Consider the following 25,003-nt stretch of genomic DNA (forward strand, 5'->3'; position numbering starts at 1 on the left):
CGTGATATCAACTGTTCAACTACCTACTTCAACATGACTGGTGATCTTCACTGCAATACCTACAACATCCAATTATCAGCTCTTCACGAACAATTTAGAGATTTATCATTTATATTTTTCTCAAACATTTATCTTTTCTCAAACACCTCTTATTTCTAATTTGTGCAGACAACAAGGATATAGATAGAGTCCATGGTTTCCTCAGGATGGGGATTTCAAGTCTCAGGGGCATATTTTTAAGGCGAGAGGAGAGAGGTTTTTAAAAAAAAGATATGATGGGCAAATTCTTTACACGGAGAGAGGCTTGTGTGTGGAATAAACTTCCTGAGGAAATGGTGGATCTGGATACAGTTACGATGTTTAAAAGACACAGATAAATCCTTGAATAGGAAATGTTTGGAGGGATATGGGCCAGTGGCAGGCAAGTGGAACCAGTTTAGTTTGAGATTATGTTTGGCATGGAGTGGTTAGACAAAAGGGTCTGTTTCTGTGCTATATGACTCGATGTCTCTTTGGTTGCAATACTAATTTTCCTGTGTTAAGTAACCCATTCTTTTTAACTCCAAGAACGTCTGGTTACATTAGCTCTTTTTACAACACAAATTCATTTAGATCTGGAAGAAAGGAATCCACAAAGAAAATATGCATTTTTAAATTCAACTTGTTATGATTAACCATTGGCCTGGGAATCTAAGAAAACAAAAATATGCAATCCAAAGATGTGCAGGTGAGGTGAATTGACCATGCTAAACTACCCATTGTGTTCAGGGATGTGTAGGTTAGGTGCATTAGTTCAGGGTAAATGTAGAGTAATAGGGTAGGGGAATGGGTCTGGGTGGGATACTCTTTGGAGGGTTGGTGTGTACTTGTTGGGCCAAAGGACCTGTTTCCACACAATAGGAATTCTCATTCTAAAAATCATTCTCTTTGGGACAATACTCATTGACAAAGGGTGTTGCAGGAAGAAAGACTGAGAATTGACCTCGTTAGTGTGAAGGAAAGAGATTTCTAAAATGAAGGGGGTTGATGCATGTGATCAATTGTCAGACTGTTTAATAAACAGGAATGTTTGCCCTAAGAATTTTTTCGGTGTCCCTGGAAAAAATGTCTTGTGACAAGAACATTGAACACTGAGATAAAAACATGGAACATTGTGTTCTAAGAAAATGGATAGCTCTTTGTTCACTTTAATTTCTTAGTGATTATTTTCTACAAACGGAAATTCTTTTTTAACAGAAGGACAGTACGGGATCTGTTCATGAATAATAACATATGGTACAGTAGAAAAAAAACACATTTATTTCTTTGATTTGTAATGCAAGGATTGTTAACAAAAAAAATGAATGTAAAGAGATTACTCTGTTAATGCCTGATCTAAGGACCAGACCAAACCCTCAAAAAATATTAAGAAGATAGCCTAGACTTTCCTCTTATTTTAAAGTTAAGAGTCTGGCATTGCGTTCCAGATGCAATTCAATTGGACATTTTATGCACATACTACAGTTAAAATACAGCAGAAGAAAGAAGAAACTGGAATAACCCAACTCCATTGGAAAATATAACAGAACAATAGATTATTAACTACTGCTGACTAACTGTTCCAATACAGCAATATCCCCTAAACACACCTTGACAAATGCAAATTCAGTAAAATTGATTGTCTCACATGCAATTCTCCAGTCCAGGTAGCAGAACATCAGATGAAAACTCTGCGAGACAGTGTAGCAGGGAATGATGTACTGCAGCTTCCAAAACCTGCTTCAAGACCCAATAACTGCTACTGAAAATCTAAAAGTAAAAATCTAGATTCTGGGGGAGCTTGACCTTACCCTGACCACAGGCTGCTTGTAAAAAGCCTAACAAGCTGTTTACTTTATGGGCTTTCAATAGGCAGCTCTGTCTTCAAACCTCTTTCCTAAAAAAAGGACAAAATGCACCTCTTCAAGCCATAGTATCATCACACTGGTTATTCACATTATTCAAGACTAAGAAGAAATAGGTTGTGGCGATTATTATCTACATATTTACAGAGAGCACTCCTAATGAGAGCTTATGCTCGAAATGTCAACTCTCCTGCTCCTCGGATGTTGCCTGACTGGCTATGCTTTTCCAACTCCACACTTTTTGACTCTGATCTTCAGCATCTGCAGTCCTGATTTCTCCTAGAAAGCAGCAGAACCACAACCTTTAACTTAATGACCTGGCATATACCCCACTCTACGATTACCATAAAGCTGGGTTCACTGAACATGGCAGAAGTGCATGTTTGAAGGAGCATCAGTCATGCCTAAAAAAAAGGGACATATCAAGCTGGTGAAGTTACTCTAGATTGTAGCAGTTGTGGGTTTGGAAAATGCTGTCTAAGGAGATTTTCCATATCATTTGACTTTGATTCCTGAAAGAGCAATGAAGAACTTCAAGATCAATATAAAATTTGGATAAAAATACAGTCTCATAGAAAAATGTGGTTTTATTCAGAAGAGGCAGCATGGATTTGTTAATGGAAAATTGTGTCTAACGTATTAGAGTTTTGTTTGAAGAGGTAACAGGGAGGGTTGGTGAGGGAAAGGCCATTAAAATGATATACATAGACCTCCAAAAGGTACCTGGTATAGTGCCACACAACAGCCTTGTGAAGAAAGCTGTAGGCCATGGAATAAAAGAGACAGTAGCAACATAGCAACAGTTAAAATTGGCTGAGTGATAGAAAGTAGAGAGTAATGATTAATATCCATTTTTCAGGCTGGAAGAAAGCTTGTAGTAGAGTTTCAGAATTGGAATCCTTGCTTTTCCTGATAGACATGAGTAAGCTAGATCTTGGTGTGTGGGAGATGAATTCAATGTTTCAGGATGATACAAAACTTGGCAGAATTGTGAACTGTGAGGATGTTAGTACAGAACGTCAAAAAGACTTTGACAAATTGCTGGAGTAGGCGGATAGGTGGCAGATGAAACTCAATATAGAGAAGTAGAGGTGATCTACTTTGGTACAAAGAACATGGAAAGACAGTACAACTTAAAGGCTACTATTCGAAAGGATGTGTGGGAGCAGAGAGACCTGGATGCATATGTGCATAAGTCACGAAAGGTCACAGGACAGGTGCAGAGAGTAGACATACATTACTCACAGCTTAATTGTTAGGGGCATAGAATACAAGAGCAAAGAGGTTATGCTGAACCTCAGTTGGACAACTGGTGTTCCAACCTACTGGAATAGCACACTGTATATTGAGTCCTGCTATTGCCAGTCATTTCAAATGTTAACATGTTTTTTAAAGTACGCACAGTACCAGAATTTACCTGACTTTCAGACCAAGGTTGATAGATAACACTAGTGCAGGTTTCTGCACTGACCAAGAATAATTGTTTGTTACAAATAATTAAACCATTGCTGCAGGTAAACAGATTAGATTAGATTACATACAGTGTGGAAACAGGCCCTTCGGCCCAACAAGTCCACACCAACCCGCCGAAGCGTAACCCACCCATTCCCGTACAATTACCCCTTTACCTAACACTACGGGCAATTTTAGCATGGCCAATTCACCTGACGTGAACCATTGGCATAGAACACTACTAATTAAACTCTAATCCCCTTATAAACTTCCCTTTACATACATACAAAAAAAAGTGATAAATAGATATTGGATGAGGTAGAATAAACTGGAAAGGCAGTTCAGTGATCTTTACTTCCTAATTCCAATGTTGAGATGATCTTTCTTTGACAAGTCTCACCTTTGGTGTTGAGTTGTCATTCTTTGGAAGCTCCCTCAAGTTTGTAAGTGGCACAGAGTGGGTGGTTCACTTGTAAAATGTCTCTTGTTAATCGATTCAAAAGTCACAGCGCACAGCAATGTCTACAGTAAAGGTAAATGGTTCTCTTCATTTTTAAACTGAGTTTCTACTGCAGAGAACAGATCGCTTCTGCTACAGAGAACAACTACATACACTTCTGTGTCTTTCTCTCTCTTTATATCTGTGTCTCTGCAACTTGTTTCTGGTTTTACTCAGCTCAGTTAACTGAGAACCAATCTATTATACCTTTAGACAACTCCATGGCTCCTGATTATCTGCATGTTGCAGGAAAACACAGCCACAAAATCAGAGTTCACAATTGGTCTCAAACACCTGTGAAATTGTGTAGCCATCCTAGTAAAATCCAAGTCCTTTTAAAAAAAAATCTGTCTCATCCTTTCCACAATTTTTAAAGACACCTAGATAAAAATGTATGGTATTTACACTGGTAATAATTCAGTTGGAGTAGTGTGTTCAGTTCTGGGAACCACATCATAAGTAGAATACCAACATGCTGGAGAGGGTGCAGATGTTTATGAGAATAGTTCTATCTGTACGATAAAAGCTGGATGTCTATTAGCTGGTACCAAAGTGTACACACCAAATTCTTTCCAACTCCCCAACTCTCTATGTTTGGCAACATATCAATTTATCTTATGATTTGTTGGTAGCCAATAAAACATATTGATCATATGGGCTTCTACTTGTGGCATTCCTAGTCTGTTCCACAATCTTTGTGATTATTCAGTCTAGACCTCGACACGCCCTTCCATTCTGGACTGCTAATTCAAGATTTCCCTCTCATAATAACAGAATTCCTTTTGCAAGTCTGTGATCCTTTCAAACGGCCACTTTTGATTCCAGGTCCACTTTCCAAATTTGTATTGTGCTTTCTGATCTTCCACATCTTCACATTAATGTGCCAATCGATGGATCTTACCTTCTGTCCCTCATCTGGCATGTTTAGCCAATGTTTGTATTTGCCAGTGACTTTCCCTGCTGTCCCCATAAAGTTGGCATTCCTTCATTCACTGGCCTCTTCTGGCACATATGATACGTTGGCGTCAAAGCAAAAATGCTTTTTGCTGATTCCTTACCTTCAAAACCATTGCTACATCTTTGTAATTTTTTCCCATCATTAAATCACCCAGGATAACTACAATTAAAGTCTCTTGCTCATTATGAGCCACAATGGTGGTCTTCCTATGTTATTTTTACACGTAGCACATTTACTACTGATTTCTATAACTTTAGATACTCTTTATCCCTTATCCCTGCAAGCTTCCGTAGGAATTTTGACCTGTATGAGAATGGATGGGAAACTGCTAATATTGTTTTCAGATAATCAACCTTTTTTCCTTTCAAGTCCTATTGCCTTATGCTAATAACTCCTGCTTAATAGTTTTATTAAAGAAGGTAGATTATGTTAAGGGAACACAATTAGATCTTGGTTGTGTAAATACACAGACTTTCCAAAAACAACTGCCATGCTGTACTCCATGTCCAGTTCCATCTGAGCCTTTTTCATAGATGGCCTGCTCAACCAAAAGACTATTTCCCTTCACATTACATCTGCACTGATAAAGTGGTTTATCTCAGCTATTTACAGGAAAATGCTGTTGTTAAAGTAATTTCCGCATGTCATCATCCCCAAGTGTGAGGCAACTAAAACATGCAAATTCCTTAATCTTACACAAAAAATTATGACTTAACATTTTAAACAAGCAACTCTACACATTGTGGGCATGTATACTGTGATGAGATGTGGATCTCAAATTGTGGCATATGGGTGTTAGTTATATTTGTAAAGGTTTTCAAAAAAAATGTCAGAGTACTCTGCAGAACTGCAACATAATATGGGGACTCCTAGGTGTGGTCTTGGTAGGCCTGGTGCAGGGGCTTCTGTTTGTCAATGAGGTGGTGACAGCAGTGGAGCTGGAGACTCCAGGTTGTGGGACGATTGTGGGTTCAGTGATGCAGTGAGATGAGCCCAGCAGTGAAAAATATGGCGCCTGAAGTATGGTGACGCCTACGTTAATGGTTCTGACATTGGCAGCGGCAAGGCAGTGGCGGTCTCTCTTTCAGTTACTGGAGGCTATGTGCCGGCATGGACTGGGTTGGAAAGACTATTATTCTGAGCTTTTTGTTTCCTTATTTCTCTAACTTATTCCTATGATCTGTAATGCTGGCCTTTTTATTTCTTTATTTTTCTTTTTCTTTCCTCCAATAATTTGTTCTTAAGAATCGGTACCTAGGTACCTTTGTACCTAAGATTGCGCCGTAATGTGGCAACTTGTAAAATTTTCACTGCACTTATTTAAAGACATGTGACAATGTAGTTAACTCAATATATTGCAGACAGAAAATTCCTAAAGTAGTAATTGTTAATACTATGGGTGTACTGATAGGGCTTGTAAACCTGAAAGTATTAGATTGCTTTTGGTTCATAACAATCAAGGACAGATTTTAGTTTAGAAAACCCAGAAACTGAAAGATTTTGAGGCAGTTCCGGGGAAGACCTGACTTGAGTCAGAAACAAATACAGGAACCTTACTGGGACCTGAGTGGCATGGCTTATGGTGAGAGGTGTGGTAGAATCATGCAGCAAGATTGTCAAGATCATCGCATTTCATTTTTTATGCTTTTCATGGTCATGTGATGAGATTCTCAATAAGCAGAGATGAAATGGCAACTGACATGGATTAACTCTTATTAAACACTTGTTAAAGACACAATTTATAGAATTCCTATGGTGTAGATACAGGCCATTTGGCCCAACAAGTCCACGCCAACCCTCCAAAGAGTATCCTGTCCAGACCCATTCCCCTATCCTATTATTCTACATTTACCCTGACTAATGCACCTAACCTACACATCCCTGAACACAATGGGCAATTTAGTATGGCCAATTCACCTCACTTGCACATCTTTCGACAGTGGGAGGAAATCCACTCAGACATGGGGAAAATATGCAAACTCCACACGGTGGGCGGCACGGTGGCACATGGTTAGCACTGCTGCCTCACAGCGCTAGAGACCCGGGTTCAATTCCCGCCTCAGGCGACTGATCACTTGCACATCTTTCGACAGTGGGAGGAAATCCACTCAGACATGGGGAAAATATGCAAACTCCACACAAACAGCCTCCTGAGCTGGAATCAAACCTGGATCCTTTGCGTTATGAGGCTGCAATGCTAACCACTGAGCCACTGTGCCACCCTGAGCTACTGTGCTGTCATAATTCACTTAATTGATATTCAGTCAATCACCTTACCAATCTCAACAAATAAGTTTGATGTTGGGAAAACTCCTCAAGGATAACAGGTCAAATACCTGATGGATTCAGCTCACTATCATATGCTGGAAATTGGGCACTAACATCTCTGGAGACATTCTATGGGCACTTCATGTCCATGGACACTGATTGACATCTGATATGTACCAGTCTCTAAGACCCCTCACAGCACATGTCAGATTCACTTTCACACTGTTGTAGCACTTTATTGCTGCACCTCGAACTGCCCCAGCCACTATCATTGGAATGCTGCATCAAGGATTCTGTGAGACGCACCCAGCTCATACACCAGACGCCACTGCTACTCCAAGCTTATCACATAGTACTCATTCACTGCGAAGCTAACTGGATGCTCACAGCAAACCTGCCTTACAATGCCTTTCTGCACCTTGCCTCCTCAGCCTGAGGTACAAGGCACAGAGTACTTTTGTCTTGCCTTACTGTTTAGTACAGACACAAAGAGAGGAAGTTTGTCACACTTGTCAGCAAGTTTCAGTCAAGTCAAGGGGAGTATGCTTTGCTCAGAGAGTCCTGGCATAGTAAGTCAGAAGCAGACTCCAAAAGTATTGCAGGCCTTGCTTGGGGTGATCAGAGTCAGATTCTCTCTCCAAACAGGGCAGCTGCCCCTCCATCCCTGTCTTCAGTGTTTCTGTTTTACTGAGGGCTGATGTCTTCCCAGACTGAGGGAGAAGCAGGTATTAAAGAAGATGAATGTGGTGGCACAGCTGTTATTTTCAGTAGAGGTAAGGAGATGTCCTGAGTGACTGAGCATGCAAAGCAGAGGGCATGCAGGGATAATGATGTTGGGTGGGTGATGGGAGCGGGGAAGGTACTCCAGGCAGTAGTGAGATTGAGTATACCAGCAAAGATAGAGTGAGAGTGAAGTACTGGAGAGAAGATGGTGGAACTTACATTGGTGGACTGTAGAAGGACATTGACCTCCTTCCTACATTGCTGGGCATTCCTCCAGGTGGCTGAGGCTGCTTCAACCTGGGTGACAACCTCAGACCAGGTTCGCCTGGGCTGGTATCCTGGCCTCCACTGTTAGTTCCGGAAGACCTCCAGGACATTGCCTGCAAAATGGCATTCCAATTTCCCCCTGTCTGATTTGTACAGGGCAAATGTCAGGTACCATGTGGGGCAGTTCTGGACTGACAGTGCTCGTCCATATGCACAATGGCTTTTTAAAGGTGGCTCAAAGGATGCTGGTGAATCGCAGGATATTCAATGAGTGGTGAGTTGCTCTGGAATAGTGCCTGGAAAAATATAGTGGAAATTGGATGTGAGAGATTGCATAGAGGTGGAGTAGGTAATTAATGAGGTGAGTTTAGTAAGATAGGGCTAGAAATTATGCCAGGTGTTATAGTGAGAAACCCTCCAAAAAACCCAATGCAATTTGGACATACCTCAGAAAAAAAGTAGGATTCAGCCCCATTATTTCTCTCCTAGAAAGAAGTATAGGACAATTCAGGGAAAGTTCAATTAATTTTGTGCAAAAGTTTAGCTTGTTAAAAATTCCAGACCTGGAGTGTTTGGTTAGAAATGTACAGGTTATTAAAAGACTGAGAAAGACTTAAGTTTTTAGTTGCATGAATATTCATGGAAGAAGACATCACAATTCACAGGATAGAACTGGGCAGAAGCAGTTAAGTCAAACTTGAGGAGCTGATGGAAGGACAGTTTCTCTGAAATTGGCTCATTGTAAAGTGTTGGTGTTGGGGAATATGTAGGAATTTGTTTTGCTGTGTGTTTAAAGATCTTTCATGCTGTGTTCTTTATTTAGCTAGCTTGATTTGCTTTATGTCATTTTAAAAAAAACTTGCACAATGAACCTCTGTTTTGTTGTTTTAAAAAAACTACAGCCTTGTGTGCCAATGTTTCAGTGAATGACCACAATGTTAAATAAAAGAACTATTAAGCCAGGTTTTTTTGTGATCTTGGAATCATAGTAGTGTGCACTGAACAACACAGCATAAGTGAATGGGTCTGCAACTGAAACACTCGTTTCTCAGCTGAAGTTTTGCGAAACTGGTATAATTCCTTCTGTCTGATCAGTCTCACCATCTTCATCTTCCAAACCTTCCATGACGTGTGTAATTTTGAAAAATTGCTTTTTCCTTTATGACAATCCATTGAATATTGATATTTTGAATCATGTCTAAAACACCTGAGCATTACCTTGGTATTCCTGGGTTCATTCTTCTGCTATAGTTCCTGAATTCTTTCTTTGTTACAACTGATAGAAGTATCTCTAACCTCAATCCAATTAGTCACAATTCCTTTTCATGTTGATGCTTTCAGTCTATATCTAGCTGTCCTTCTACTCCAACTGAATCGTCTTTTCTTTGCATTCTTGCAGAATGTTACATTTCAACCATGAAAGCCACTGAGAATGATTGTTTATCCAGTGATTTAAAATTTCTGACACCTGTTCCAAAATCATGTTGCTTTCTAAAAATCCAACTTCAGCTAATTTTAGAAATCCATTCATGTTTGACACCTTTAACAAAGCCCAACAATTTAAAGACAAGCATAGAGTTGGGAATCACCAAGTTGAATTTTAGCAGTCTTACATGAAGTCTGTTAAATTCCATTAATATTCTTTTTTAAAATATCTAATTTACTTTCTAAATGTATTGAACTTTGACCATGCCTTGTATATTTAATAGGTCATGTTTAAAATTAATTTTGGCCATAAATGTTTATATATTATCTAAATATTTCTCAGTGTCCAATTTTTCAGCCTCCAACTCTGAGAATACTTCCCCCTCATCAAGTATCCAGTATAAAGTGACATAGCAAAAGCATTCCCTCGTTTCTCCTTTGGTAAGAATGTAACCCATGTCCATAAAATTACTTCATTTACCCACTGACACTTTGGTGGGAAATTGTACCCGAACATTTATACTTGGTTTCAGCCGTTCTTCTTAAAAGTAGTTGAGTTTCCAATCTTCACTTTGAGGTAATGAACCCCTACTACCAATGTCAATCCATATCCAATCCAGTCAGTCAATCAGTCAGTCAACGAGACAGATAACAAGGTACCGTTCTTTGTGGAAAGAGTTTGTTGATCACTGAAGTCTTACAGTTCCTTACAACTCTCTAGTGTTACAGGTGCTCCCTCTATATCTGCACTCAGACAATTGGTAGCCAACACCAATTTCTTCTCAGCCTTAAACAAAAATTTTAACAAACTGAATAATGTGATTAACTGACCATTAACTGTTCATAGCTTGATCTAGAAACAGATCAACTGTTGCCTGTCAAAGGTCTGTCAAGGCAATGTGTGGGAGTTAGGTGTGGTTTTGGAGGCAGTATTGTAATGGAGGGTGTGGGATGGGGGTTGTGGTTTGCTTGTGGAGATACCCAGGTGGTACAACAGCTTTTTAAGCTGTCTATCACTTCTTGGATAACTGTCAAGGTAGGACGTACCAAGTCTTGACTCTAGCTCAGAGTTGTAAATCTCCAGACATGGTCCGAATAGCAGGAGTTTAAACTTCACAGGAACTTTGCATGTACATCTGCACATCAGGACTTCTAGAGCATCTGAACATGCATCTCCCATCCCTTTCCACACTGTCGGGATTCTATGGTTCTATATATGACTGGCCGACAAACACCCAGTCTTTGAGTTGCAGGAGACCAGAAGTTTATGGCCAGTGTTTCCTCCTTAACTGAAGAATATTGACATCTGAATTCAACTTTGGCTACAAAACAGCACAGTTAACTTAGCATAAACCAGGGACTGATTCTGAGACCTACGATGTTAGTATGGCTCTACCACACCACGAGGGAAGGTGGGTGCTTTGGGCTTAATGCAGCAAAACCATAAACGTGTTCATAAAGAAATGGTTTATCATTTGCCTCATAGATATAGAAGAATGTTGACCTCAATACCTCTGATAGGATGACCCAAATATTTGCCACTTCAAAAAAAAATCAAAGGTGTGACATTTTAAAATGTTAATCCAAGATCACGGGAATTCAGTCCACATTCAAAAACAAGTCATCGAGAACCAAATTCTTGCGAGGATGGAATGGCGACGAAGCAGGGGAATAAAGTTGGCCTCAGCAATTCCTTGTCCGAACATCTCAATTTTCGAGAATAAGAGGGACTCGTTTTTCAAGACCTCAGAATGTTCTCAAGCACATTATTTCAAAAGCAACTAATTTGTGCATATTTTTGCAGCCTTGGAAAGAGAAATGTGGCAAACAATCCATGCTCAGCAAGCTCTCTAAATTAACAAGAGACAGTGATCATATGAATGGCGATTAATGGTGTTTGTAGAAGGATAAATATTGGTTGAGATACCAGGAAGAACTCCTCTCAATCTCTTCAAATTGTGCTGCATGATCCTTTACATATACTTGTGAGCCCTTGGTCTTAATGTCCCATTCATGAGGTTCATTTGGCATTACATAATATTCCAAAAACAAAATTGATTTTTCGCTCTCTGTTACTCTGAAGATATTTTAAAATGTCACTTTGTTTTGTTGCATTCTTCCTAAGATTATTTCCACTCTCTGTTACTTTATTTGGATGATGTGGTGCTAACTGCAGAGACTACATACCTTCTGTCATGCCAGGGTAAAGTGACAAATCATCTGTTGTGTGGGCGGGATTACAGTGAATGTCAAGAAATTGATGCTAACCCAACACAATTATCAGACCTTCTGGGGTTTAGAGTCAGCTCAGTCAATGTGAAAATATCTGGTACCTTAAGAGAAATTGATAGTCCTTACAGAGCAAGAATGGAAGACATTACAGTAAAACCATGGCGGGCTGAGACTTACCAGTGTCATTTTTGTTGAGTTTCATGGAGGATTCCTCACTGTCCAGGGTTGTCAACCTCCTCAGTTGAAGTACGCACTGCATCAACGATTGCCTCACCTGTCAGTTACATTGTTTAGAGAATGGAGTTAAGCACCTGATGAATGGAATTGCCCGCTCCCTAGCATTATCCGCTTTTCTCTTCACACTACAGTTTTCCACTTGCTGCATCAAACATCATATTGTCTCCAATGAACAGCAATCTGAATTTTCTCACAGGTTCAGCCAGCCTTGCAGGGATTCACAGAGAGATCTCTTTGTCCAATGACGAATGTTGTGATTTTGGGTTGTAGCTACTTCGATTGGTTGACATGGTCATGTCTTTGAGGAGAAAGTGAGGTCTGCAGATGCTGGAGATCAGAGCTGAAAATGTGTCACATGACATGGTCATGTGACAAGTTTACCAGTGCTTGGCTAATCCAGAATTACCAATCCAGAAATTCACTTTAATACGGGCATCTTCCTATTGGACTTCTAATACCATCAGTGAGAATGGCTGATAACTTTTGACACAACTGGAGTTTTAGGTCATCTGATTTTAACTCATCATTATCTCACTGCACATGATGTGCTATACATGATGCAAATGCTAATTTCCCTTAAGTATTTCTATACTTCAAGACCAAATTTTTATCAGCAAAACCATTTCCACTTTAAGTTTATTTGAAAAGAACATTAATTAGGACCAGATTTTGACAAGAGGGCAAAATTTAACAAATGCACACACAAGCGAAAGAGCATAAACTATTTCATTGATGATTCATTTCAAGTTGCAGATAATTGTAGACATGAAACTCTGGAAGATGTCTCGACTAGAGATGTCATTGTGAAGAAATTTTGGAAGCAGGCCTGTCGGACCCGTTTACAATCAATGATTAGTCATGCCAAAAGTCCTTAAACTTGACGTTCTTCAAAGAATACACCAAGGACACTTAAGTATTGCAAAACGTCAGACCAGAGACTCTCTACAGTGACTAGAAATTTCAGATCGGGGCTTTGAAGAAATTATTTTGAACTGTATCGCCACCAACTGTTAAAAAGAAAAAAGAACCATTTATAGTTCCATTTAGGCCCTTGGAGTGTCCTGGTACAGACCTATATGAGCTTATGAGAAAAGATATTACTCATTGCCCTCAACTATGACTCAACATGGAATGAGGTCAAAGTTTTGCAAGAAACCATCTTGGAGGTTGTTACTACTTTAATCAAAGAATTTTTTGTAATGCACGGGTTGCCACAGTGCAAATGACTGGTTCAAAAGGCTTGCAGTGTCCCTTTGGACAAGCCAAAACACGTACTACAATCACTGGCATGGGCAATTCATGAGTTACCAGAGTTCCAGACAAAGGAGTTGGGATGGATCCAGGATCAGAACAGGGAAGGCACAATCCTGGAACAGACTCACAAACCAATCATATCTTCTGGAGACAGAAAATGACATTATGAAGAGAAATTGTGAACCTTACTGTCGTGTGAAATGCTGTCCAAAAGTCCAGGAAGACAAACAAACTAAAAAAGCTGATATTTCCGGGTGGCTTAAACAGTGACTGACTGAGAGCAAACAGGAACTTGGAGATTCGACATCTTTGGTTTCCTCCAAGAGAAATAAGAAACAGATCAGAGAGATTAGTGAAAGCACCACAATAGTTATCTCTGTGAGTTAGAGGTGAAGACAGACAATTAGGGGCTAGATAAAGGATATTAATAACATATAGAGTCAGGAACTTGCGGGGAAGGGGGATGGAGAGTAAAAGATTAATATCCCAACATGTAAATAATCCAAAAAAATCATGAGTAGACTCTCTCAAGAGACAGAGAAATGCGCCTGTACACAAACTCATGTTTAGCTTAAAAGTGTCGATAGTTATTAGAATGTGAAATAAATAATGTAAAATTATCAACACCCTACACTCTAGTTGTGTCTCTAGATCCCCAACCAAGAAAATCTCTTTAAAGACTCACCACCATGTTAACAGAAGAGCAGAAAGCTGCTGAGGTCAACAGGCAACAGTTTGGCCCAAAAGACCTGGAGGTAGCGCTACAAGACATTTAATGACACCACATGAGTGATCAAGGCCAGTGAGTCTTTAAATGCTGCATTGTACCACTAGCCTCACACAGTACTCAGTGAAACAAACCCCCAATATGCAACGACCAACACTCAGCTTCACATTGCCCTCTCATACTTAGCATAGCAGCATACCCTATTCTTCCCTCTTGTACCCACTGCAAGCTGTTCAACCAAGACAGTCACATCATTCAAACACATTTGTAGCACACTCAATAACATACAGGACAAGGTTGTATGTAAACAAAGGAGCAGTAATGAACCGGCAGGAGACATATGCAACTGCACAATCACTATCACTGGAGCAGCTGTGACTACAGCCAAGACTGAAAGTACCACAAATGACAGTATGCTCAGGCCTAATCCTCCTTCTTATCCAACAAACCCTGGCCTCCTATTCCAAGCTCTGCTCTGATTTGCAAACTGCAGAATGTACCTTTTCCTTTCAATGCTGCCTACCTCCATTACATCCCTACCAACGTACTCCCTTGCCTTTGTCCTTTCAGGTATTGTCACCTGAACAGGTATAATGGAATGGGCAAGGAAACATTGATGAAGGTGAAACGCTATTGTGCTGGCTTGGGTGCTGACTCTGCATATACTTTACAGCAGCCATTCTCAATGGGGTCCATATGGCTCTCTTAGGGATTCTGGCACATTTGAAGGGGCCACAGACTGAAAACTGTGAAAAGGGGAGACCCAAGGGATTATGGGGGCTCTGTTAACTGAACCGATGAAATACGCAAGGAAAACTTTATTGGAGTCAATAGTTTCCCTTTTATTTGTAATACCTTTCCAACACGCTATTTCCCTCAACATATTTGGTTGAGACCGGATTCTGCAAGGTAGTTTTCTTGACAAAATCCAGGAACAGAGTTGATATCCCAACAGAATGTGACCACCGATAATTTGGAGAACGATATCATGAAACTTGCAGAATAGCATCAAGCTCAAGGATCGCATTAGGCCTGTTACATGTTTAATTTCATACAGTTGTTTTTTAAGTTTTGTCCAGTATATCAGAATGCTCAAGTTTTCTTGGAGTTCCATTAGATTAGATTAGATTACTTACAGTGTGGAAACAGGCCCTTCGGCCCAACAAGTCCACACCACCCCGCCGAAGCGCAACCCACCCATACCCCTACATTTACTCCTTACCTAACACTACGGGCAATTTAGCATGGCCAATTCACCTGACCTGCACATTTTTTTTGGACTGTGGGAGGAAACTGGAACACCTGGAGACCTGCACTTTTTTTTGGACTGTGGGAGGAAACTGGAACACCTGGAGGAAACCCACGCAGACACGGGGAGAACGTGCAAACTCCACACAGTCAGTCGCCTGAGGCGGGAATTGAACCCAGGTCTCTGGCGCTGTGAGGCAACAGTGCTAACCACTGTGCCACCGTGCCGCCCACAAAATGATTTCCAAAATAAATAATTTTCTGTCTATCTGTTGGTGTTGTAATCCTGTTTGAAGGGGGGCTCTGGAACCGGAGAAGAGCTCTTAGGGGGACCATCACCAAAATATGGCTGAGAATCACTGCTTTACAGGCGCTTTATCCTAGAGGTGGATTCTTTACACAGTGAGACATTGAACGCACGTGGTCTGCAGCCAGAAGGAGTGTTTGTAGGAGTGATGCCTTCTCATTGGAGATTGAGGTGACACATACATTCATCAACCATGAACTCAAATGAGGACTTCAATAGATTGGCCTGAGGAAAATTGGTAACGGTTATACACAATAAAATGCTCCAGTGATTACACTAGACAATAAGGTGCTACAGGAACACATTGATCAATACGTCAAGAGGTATGGTGGAGTCTGGTTCCAACTTGGCATAAGGCTTTTAATGGAGCTTGGAGCCCATCCATCCCAACAGTGAAGAAGCATAGCCAGCTCCACGACCTGTGATTCAGCATCTAATGAGTGACATTCCCATTGCAACACAATCAAAGCCACCCAACATCGAGGTGCTAAAGGTGAAGGTTCAGAATGAAGTCATGCCAGTTCAGCTTGATGCCACAAACTGCTCAGACTACTGTCAGAATTGAGAGTGTCGTTCTGGAAAAGCACAGCAGGTCAGGCAGCATCTAAAGAGCAGGAGAATCGACGTTTCAGGCATAAGCCCTTGATCAGGAATCTTCTGGCTGTGGATAGATACTGCGCTCAAAGGGGTTTGCAGGGTCTCACAGCAGTTCAGCAATCTCTGTTCCAATACATTGCAAGGATGGCTGAAGGGGGCCTTACATTGAGGGAGTGATAGTGACACCAGATAGCAGGAATTGCTATCCTCTCCAAGCAATACAGTTTCATCAGTTCCATCAGTATCTTTCCTGGTTTCTTCCTCATGTCGTGCTTTCCCTTGCGGCTATTCCCTGCAGATTCTGAGAGGCAGGAAGTTAGGTATAGCACGATGGAAGGATTTTCAATCTATAAAGCCTTCCCAGAGTGTGAACACTCCTTCTGAAGGGCCCCTTGCCCTTGCTGTTGCCTCTCAGCCAGCCCATACTGATGCTGTCCGTGCTGAGGTGATGTTATCAGAAACTGGGTTCTGTAGGCCTACATTTATATCATAAGCTATGAAGTGCATAATCTAAGTCACAGTATCAATACTGAAGGGCTGAACATTTCAATATTTCATGCAACTACAAAATTGACAGGCGCAATAGGCAAAAGGGTCACATGGGAAGCAGGCTCTGAGCCACCAGGGGACAATAACTTGACCTCATTTGTTTTCTCTTCTTTCCTACATTTGATTTATTTCTTGTAATAATTAAGCTGGACAGATGCAAACAACCTCTTCACATCAATATTAAATCTCAAGTGATCATGTGGCACTCAACATCACGAACATAAATTAGAATATCTTTGCAAAAAGACAATCCAAACACAAACACAGTGTAACAGAACTTCCAGCAACAGGAGGCGATAGTGAGAGAGGACAAAGAATAGGGCAGCCGAAGTAGTTAAACAGAGAATAGGGGAAGGAGACTTCATGGGGAGAATAATCAGACAAACAAAGGACTTCCTCAACTGGATGTAAACCATAGCCTCAATTCTATGTAAATATTGCAACTTCCCTGTTTAATTTCCCTTCATGTTTTTAATTATCTATTGCCAGTGGAAAAATTACTCCCTACTCCATAATATTTGGGTATCCATGTGTTCAATTCTCATGTCACAATATGAATCGTAATGATATGAATACTGGGCATGCCAGCACATTTCGTAGAGGTGAACTATTCTTCAGTCATATATTTTCCCCCAAGATACTGGTAGCAATTCTGAAATAGACAAGGTCTGCAGCATGAGGTGTTTAAGAATAATCAACAGGTAAGGCTGGCAATTCTAAAAATAATAAAAGGATAAAACTAATGCCTGTAGCATTCAGAACAAAACAGACAAACTGATACTGCAAATAGTAATAGATAAATCCAATTTGATAGTAATTACAGAGACATGGCTGCAGGATAATATATACTGGGACCTGAATATTGGAGGATACACTTAGGAAGAACAGGAAGCTGGGAAAAGGTAGAGGGGTGACATTGCTAAGTAGTGATGGTATTAGCACAATAATCTTCTATATTCTAGTGGATAAACACCTAACATACTTAATCCTTTCTTAAAAGTCAAGCTTTCTATTACAGCTAATAGTCTAGTGAGCTTTCTCCTTAAAAATGACCAGCACTGCACACAGTACTCCAGATTCAGTCTCACCAATGTCTGGAAAGTTGAAGCATGGTCTTCCTTCCTTTGTATTCAATTCCCCATGCAATAAATAACATCTGTTAGGTTTCCTAGTTATTCACTGTGCCTGCATACTAACCTGATGCGATTCACATGTTATAGTAGATTATTAGCCTATTATTAATAATCATGATTATTAATTAATTACAAGTAATAATAATAATTATCACCTATTATATTCCTCTCATTACTTCAAAAAGCTCAACAATATTCAACACTTTCCTTATTGCAAACACTCTCTGGTTTTTTCAGTCGTAGCAGTCCAACTAGATTGATTGATTTATCATGGTCACATGTACCAAAATATTGTGAAAAGTGATGTTTTGTGTTCTCTATAGGCAGATCGTACCATACAAGGTGCATCAGGGTAGCAGAACAAAGTGCAGAGTACAGTGTTAACGACTGCAGAGAAGGTGCAGAGAGAGAGAGAGGTCAGAATTAATATTTGAGAGGACTATTCAAAAGTCTGATAATGGCAGGGAAGAAGCTGTAACTGAATCTATTCATATGTGTGTTCAAACTTTTATATTTCCTGCCAGATGGAAGAAGGTGGAAAAGAGTATAACTGGGGTGGGAGGGGTCTTTGATTATGTTGGTTGCTTTCCAGAGGCAGCGGGAAATATAGATGGAGTCAATGGATGGAAGTCTGGTTTGTGTGATGGACTCAGCTGCATTCACGTCTCTCTACGATGTGATGCTTTCTACCGTGTCTCCATAAAATTGGTAAGAATCATTGTGGACATACCGAATTCCCTTAGCTCCCTGGGGAGGTTGATTTGGAGATGCCGGTGTTGGACTGGGTTTGCAAAGTTAAAAATCACCCAACACCAGGTTATAGTCCAACAGGTTTAATTGGAAGCACACTAGCTTTCGGAGCGACGCTCCTTCATCAGGTGCTGGTGGAGGGCTCAATCCTAACACACAGAAGCAAAAATTTACAGTGTGATGTAACTGAAATTATACATTGAAAAATTGATTGTCTGTTAAGCCTTCCATCTGTTAGAATACAGTGATAGTTTCACTTCTTTCATGTGTAAATCACAAAACCTTTTTTTTAAAGTTGCATTCTCGGGTTAGCTGTTAACAATGGTGATAGCTAGACAATATGTTGAAGGTGTTGGCCCCCTGTGTTCTCTGTCTATGCCACGATGTTTAGATTGATTCTAATCTAAAAAGTGAGATAACGGAGTTTTACATAAATTCATGCAGTTTTTGAGCTCAAAGTTCTACATGAATTCATGCAGTTTTTGAGCAAAGTGCAATGTAACTCTGCAGGGTTGTGGGGCACTAGTATTGAGGATTATGGTGGGGGAGATGTTGTCGCCTACTCTTACGGATTGCAGTCTATGGGTCAGGAAGTCAGGGATCCAGTTACAGAGGGGGGTGCCGAGACCCCAGAGTTTATAGATGAATTGGAATTATGGTACTGAAGGTGGAACTGTAGTCTGTCTCACATATATATCCTTGTTATCCAGATATTCCAGGGATGAGTGTAGGGCCAGGGAGATGGTGTTTGCTGTAAACTTGTTGTGCCAGTAGGTGAATTGCAAAGGATCAAGGAAATTTGGGAAGCTGAGGTTGATGTGAGCCATGTCCAACCTCTAGAAGCACTTCATAATGATGGAGGTTTGAGCCACCGGGTGGTAGTCATTGAGGCAGGTTGCATGATTTTTCTTTAGCACCAAGATGATGGTGTTCTTCTTGAAGCAGGAGCAGACTTCAGATCATAGTAAGGAGAGGTTAAAGAAGTTTGCAAATACTCCCACCAATTGATCCACACAGGATCTGAGTGCACAGGTGGGGACTCCATCTGGGCCAATCGCTTTCCATGGGCTCACTCTCCAGAAGGCTCCTCTACTGTCTCCAGTGGTGACTGTGGGTACAGGTGCACCCGAGGCTGTTGGGATAGGTGACATTATTTCATTGACCTTCTGTTCAAAGCCAGCGTACAATACTTTGAGCTTATCGGGTAAGGATGTACTGCTGCCTGTGATTCTACAATGACTGTGCATTGTAGGTATTATATCGTGTACGCCTTGCCACAAACAACAAGTGTCCGAGTGGTTGGTCTGGGTCTCAAACTTAATTTGGCATCTCTGATTGCTTTGCGAAGACGGTATGCGGATTTTATAAATAGGATAGGCTTGTCATTTACGCCTTATAGCTGGACTTCAGCAGACATGGATCTGGCAGTTTATCCATAGTTTCTGCTGGGGAATATTCGGATTAACTTCTTCAGAAGTTAACACACTTACTAACGAAGTCTGTGATGGTAGTAAAGTTCATTTAGGTTGGCCACTGAGTTCTTGAATATGGACCAGTCCACTGACTATAATCAGTCCTTTAGAAGCCCTCCATTGCCTCAGACCAACAGTGCACTATTTTCTGTACTGGGTCCTCACCCTTCAGTTTCTGCTTGCAAACTGGAGGGGCAGCACAATGTTGTGACCTGATTTTTCAAAATAGGAATGGGGTATGAAGAAATAGGTATCTTTGATGGTTGTATAGCAATGGTCAACCATGTTCAGATCTCTGGTGGGACAGGAGACGTGTTGATGATATTTTGTTAGCTTCCAGTTCAGTTTATGGTCCCAAGAAAGGAACTGTGGACCATAACAGAAAGATAGTGACTTGTGGATGTGTAGAAAATCCTCCTTGGTACAGTTTTTCAGAGGCTTACAAACTCTGTGAGAACAGAATGACAATATTTGGAATGCACAGTAAATGGGCTGAAGGGCTATATAATGAGCTGTGAGCTGTAAGCCCCATACCTAAGGAAGGTATGGGGCTTACAGCTCACAATAGACAATAGATGCAGGAGTAGGCCATTCTGCCCTTCAAACCTGCACCACCAATCAATATGATCATGGCTGATTATCCTTAATCAGTATCCTGTTCCTGCCTTATCTCCATAACTCTTGATTCCACTATCCTTGAGAACGCTATCCAACTCTTTCTTAAATGAATCCAGAGACTGGGCCTCCACTGCAGAGCATTCTACATAGCCACCACTCTCTGGGTGAAGAAGTTTCTCCTCATCTCTGTCCTAAATGGTCTACCCCATATTTTTAAGCTGTGTCCTCGGGTTCGGCACTCACCCATTAGCGGAATCATGTTTCCTGCCTCCAGAGTATCCAATCCTTTAATAATCTTATATGTCTCAATCAGATCCCCTCTCAGTCTTCTAAACTCAAGGGTATACAAGCCCAGTCGCTCCAGTCTTTCAGCGTAAAGTAGTCTTGCCATTCCAGGAATTGACCTCGTGAACCTACGCTGCACTCCCTCAATAGCCAGAATGTCTTTCCTCAAATTTGGAGACCAGAACTGCACACAGTACTCCAGGTGTGGTCTCAGCTGCAGAAGAACCTCTTTGCGAAGCACCTCTTTACTTCTATACTCAATTCCTCTTGTTATGAAGGCCAGCATGCTATTAGCCTTCTTCACTACCTGCTGTACCTGCATGCTTACCTTCAGTGACTGGTGTACAAGAACACCCAGATCTCTTTGTACTATCCCTTTACCTAAATTGATTCTCAGCAAATTTGTTAATGTTATTGCTGATACCATCTTCTATATCATTAACATATATTGTAAAAAGCTGCGGTCCCAGCACGGATCCCTGCGGTACCCCACTGGTCACTGCCTGCCATTCCGAAATGGAGCCGTTTATCACTACTCTTTGTTTCCTATCAGCCAACCAACTTTCAATCCAAGTTAGTACTTTGCCCCCAATATCATGCGCCCTAATTTTGCTCACTAACCTCCTGTGTGGGACTTTATCAAAAAGTTTCTGAAAGTCCAGGTACACTACATTTACTGGATATCCCTCATCCATCTTCGGAGTTACATCCTCAAAAAATTCCAGAAGATTAGTCAAGCATGATTTCCCCTTCATAAATCCATGCTGACTGAACTATCCTGTTACTACTATCCAGATGTTGTAATTTCATCCTTTATAATAGACTCCAGCATCTTTCCCACCACTGAGGTCAGACTAACTGGTCTATAATTTTCTGCTTTCTCTCTCCCATATTTCTTAAAAAGTGGTACAACAATAGCCACCTCCAATCCGCAGGAACTGATCCCGAATCAATCGAACTCTGGAAAATAATCAACAACGCATCCACGATTTCTCGAGCCACCTCCCTCAGTACCCGGGGATGTAGACCATCAGGCCCCGGGGACTTATCAACCTTCAGACCTAACAGATTCTCCAACACCAATTCCTGGCAAATATAAATTCAATTCTTCTGCCATTTCTTTGTTCCCTGTAATATATTCCCCTGTTTCTGTCTTCAAGGGCCCAATTTTAGTTTTAACCATTTTTTTGCCTTTCACATACCTAAAAAAACTTTTACTATCCTCCTTTATATTATTGGCCAGTTTACCTTCGTACCTCATTTTTTCTCTCCTTATTTCCTTCTTAGTAATCCTCTTTGTTCTTTAAAAGCTTCCCAGTCCTCATTTTTCCCACTTATCTTTGCTATGTTATACTTTTTCTCTTTTAACTTTATATGTTTCTTAACTTCCCTCGTCAGCCACGGCCACCCATGCCTCCTCCTAGGATCTTTCTTCCTTTTTGGAATGAACTGATCCTGCAACCTCTGCATTATACACAGAAATATCCGCCATTGTTCCTCCACTGTCATCCCTGCCAAGGTATTGCACATTGAACTTTGGCCAACTCCTCCCTCATAGCTCCATAGTTCCCTTTATTCAACAGAAATATTGTCACTTCCGATTGTACCCTCTCCCTCTCAAATTGCAGATTGAAGCTCATTATATTATGGTCACTACTTCCCAATGGCTCCTTCACTTCGAGGTCCCTGATCAATCCTGGTTCGTTGCACAATACCAGATCCAGAATTGCCATCTCCCTGGTAGGCTCCAGCACCAGCTGTTCTAAGAATCCATCTCGGAGGCACTCCACAAAGTCTCTTTCTTGAGGTCCATGAATATCATCCCTTACCAACATGGTCACCCCACCCCCTCTGCCCGTCAGTCTGTCCTTACGATAGCACGTGTAGCCTTGAATAATCATTTCCCAGGCCCTGTCCACTTGAAGCCACGTCTCAGTTATCCCCACAATATCGTGTCTGCCAATTTCCAAAAGAGCCTCAAGCTCATCCATCATATTTCTAATGCTTCGTGCATTCGTATATAGCATTTTTAATTTGTTACTGCCCTCACCCTTCCCATCAACTCCTATTTCACTCAACCTTACAGCATAATCCCTTTCTGAGTTTTCTGCCTCTTTGATAATGTTGTCTTTCTTGACTTCCCTTGTTCTAATTTTCTCTTCAATTTCCTTCTTAAACATCCAGTTTGTCCCCTTCCCCCCCACTACTTAGTTTAAACGCAGCCGTGTTGCAGTAGCAAACCTGCCTGCCAGAATGCTGGTCCCCAACCTATTAAGGTGCAATTCTTTTAGAATTTATGCTTACCACAAAACATACCCCAGCGATCCAAGAATTTAAATCCTTGCTTCCTGCACCAGTTCCCCAGCCACCCGTTCAAGTCCATTATCTCCCTGTTTCTGGCCTCACCAGCCCGAGGAACTGGAAGCAAACCGGAGATAACCACTCTGGACATCCTGCTTTTCAGCCTTCTTCCTAGATCTCCGAAGTCCCGCTGTAGTATATTTCTCCTCTTCTTCCCGACATCATTTGTGCCAGCATGTACCGCCACCTCTGGCTCTTCACCTTCGTCCTTGAGGATTTCCTGCATTCTGTCCGCGATGTCTTTAACCCTGGCACCAGGAAGGCAACACACCATCCTTAAGTCCCGTCTGCTGCCACAAAAACCCCGGTCAGTTCCTCTCACTATGGAGTCCCCTATTACCACGGCTCTGTGCGATGTCCGACTCTTCCGATATGCTGGTGTTGGAGAGGGTCCAGAGGAGGTTTACAGGAATGATCCAAGAGATAAAAGGGCTTCCCATATGAGGTGCAGTTATGGATTCTGTACATCAATAGAGTTTAGAAGGATAAGGGGGACCTCACTGAAACTTACAGAATACTGAGAGGCCTGGATAGAGTGGACATGGAGAAGATGTTTCCTCGTGTAGGAGAGACTAGGACCTGAGGGCACAGCCTCAGAGTGAAAGGACGAGCATTACAACTGAGACAAGGAGGAATTCCTTCAGCCAAAGGTGGTGAATCTGAGTTAGAAAGCTGTGGTCAAATGATTGAGTGTTTTCAAGACAGAGATGCCTAGGTTCTTGAACGGTAAGACGATCAAGATTTACAGAGAGAAGGCAGGAGGAATGGGGGTGAGAAACATATCAGCTACGATCAAATGGTGGAGCAGACTTGATGGACTGAATGGCCTAATTCTTCTGCTATATCAATGATCTTCTGAATAAAGCTTCAGTTTCACAAGGCAACCCAGGTGATTTAATGATGAGGATGCAATTTGGCACTGAAAAATACAGCACGTTTCAGTCAGTTGCTAGGTGCAGGGTGGACATGATGCCATGCTTCACCCAGAGTTGACCATCTTTCAGGGAAAGCTAATGGCTTTTTAAGGTTTACCCACATCCCTTCACCCACTCAGTGCTATGTTCCACATGCCTCTGCTTGAATGTTGTCCAATGGGAGGCACCATGTGTTCACATGCCATGGCGTGGTGTCACTCATGACACAGACGGACAACCTTCTCTTATCTTGCACCTGGGGCACCACTGCCTCAGGAAACCTCAAATGATCTTCATACGATATGCATGCTGCTTTAAAGGTGCCATCTGGTGCTCATCATTTGTGTGCAGTTGGATCCCTCCTCCCTCATCTAGGGGAAGTGGCCACAGCCAACACGATCAGCAGGCCCCCACCAGTGGGAGTGAATCTGTGCTGAGAGAACACCAAATATTGCAGCATTAATGTGACATCAATATTTGATTCACAATCAATTCAGAACTATGTATTAGAACTGCTATATTAAAAATACAAGCTATTAAAATAATTCAGTGAGTAATGTTCTGCAAGAACAAAGTCACTAAATATATTACTGCTACATGATTTATTTCAGGAACCCACAGATTCATTTTTAAATAGACAAATGTACAGCCACTGAAAGACCATCAGCCCATTTACATGAATGTAAAAATGTTGAAAGCTGCTCCTTTATGTTCTTCCAGTAAAACTTTAGTACACCCTCAGTATCCTCTCTTACTTCACTCCCTCACTACCCTCCCTCACCACACTCTCTCACTACCCTCCTGCACCTTCACTCTGTCACTATCCCCTCACCAGTGGGAGTGA

Source organism: Chiloscyllium plagiosum, chromosome 16, assembly GCF_004010195.1.
Source record: "Chiloscyllium plagiosum isolate BGI_BamShark_2017 chromosome 16, ASM401019v2, whole genome shotgun sequence".
NCBI lineage: Eukaryota > Metazoa > Chordata > Chondrichthyes > Orectolobiformes > Hemiscylliidae > Chiloscyllium > Chiloscyllium plagiosum.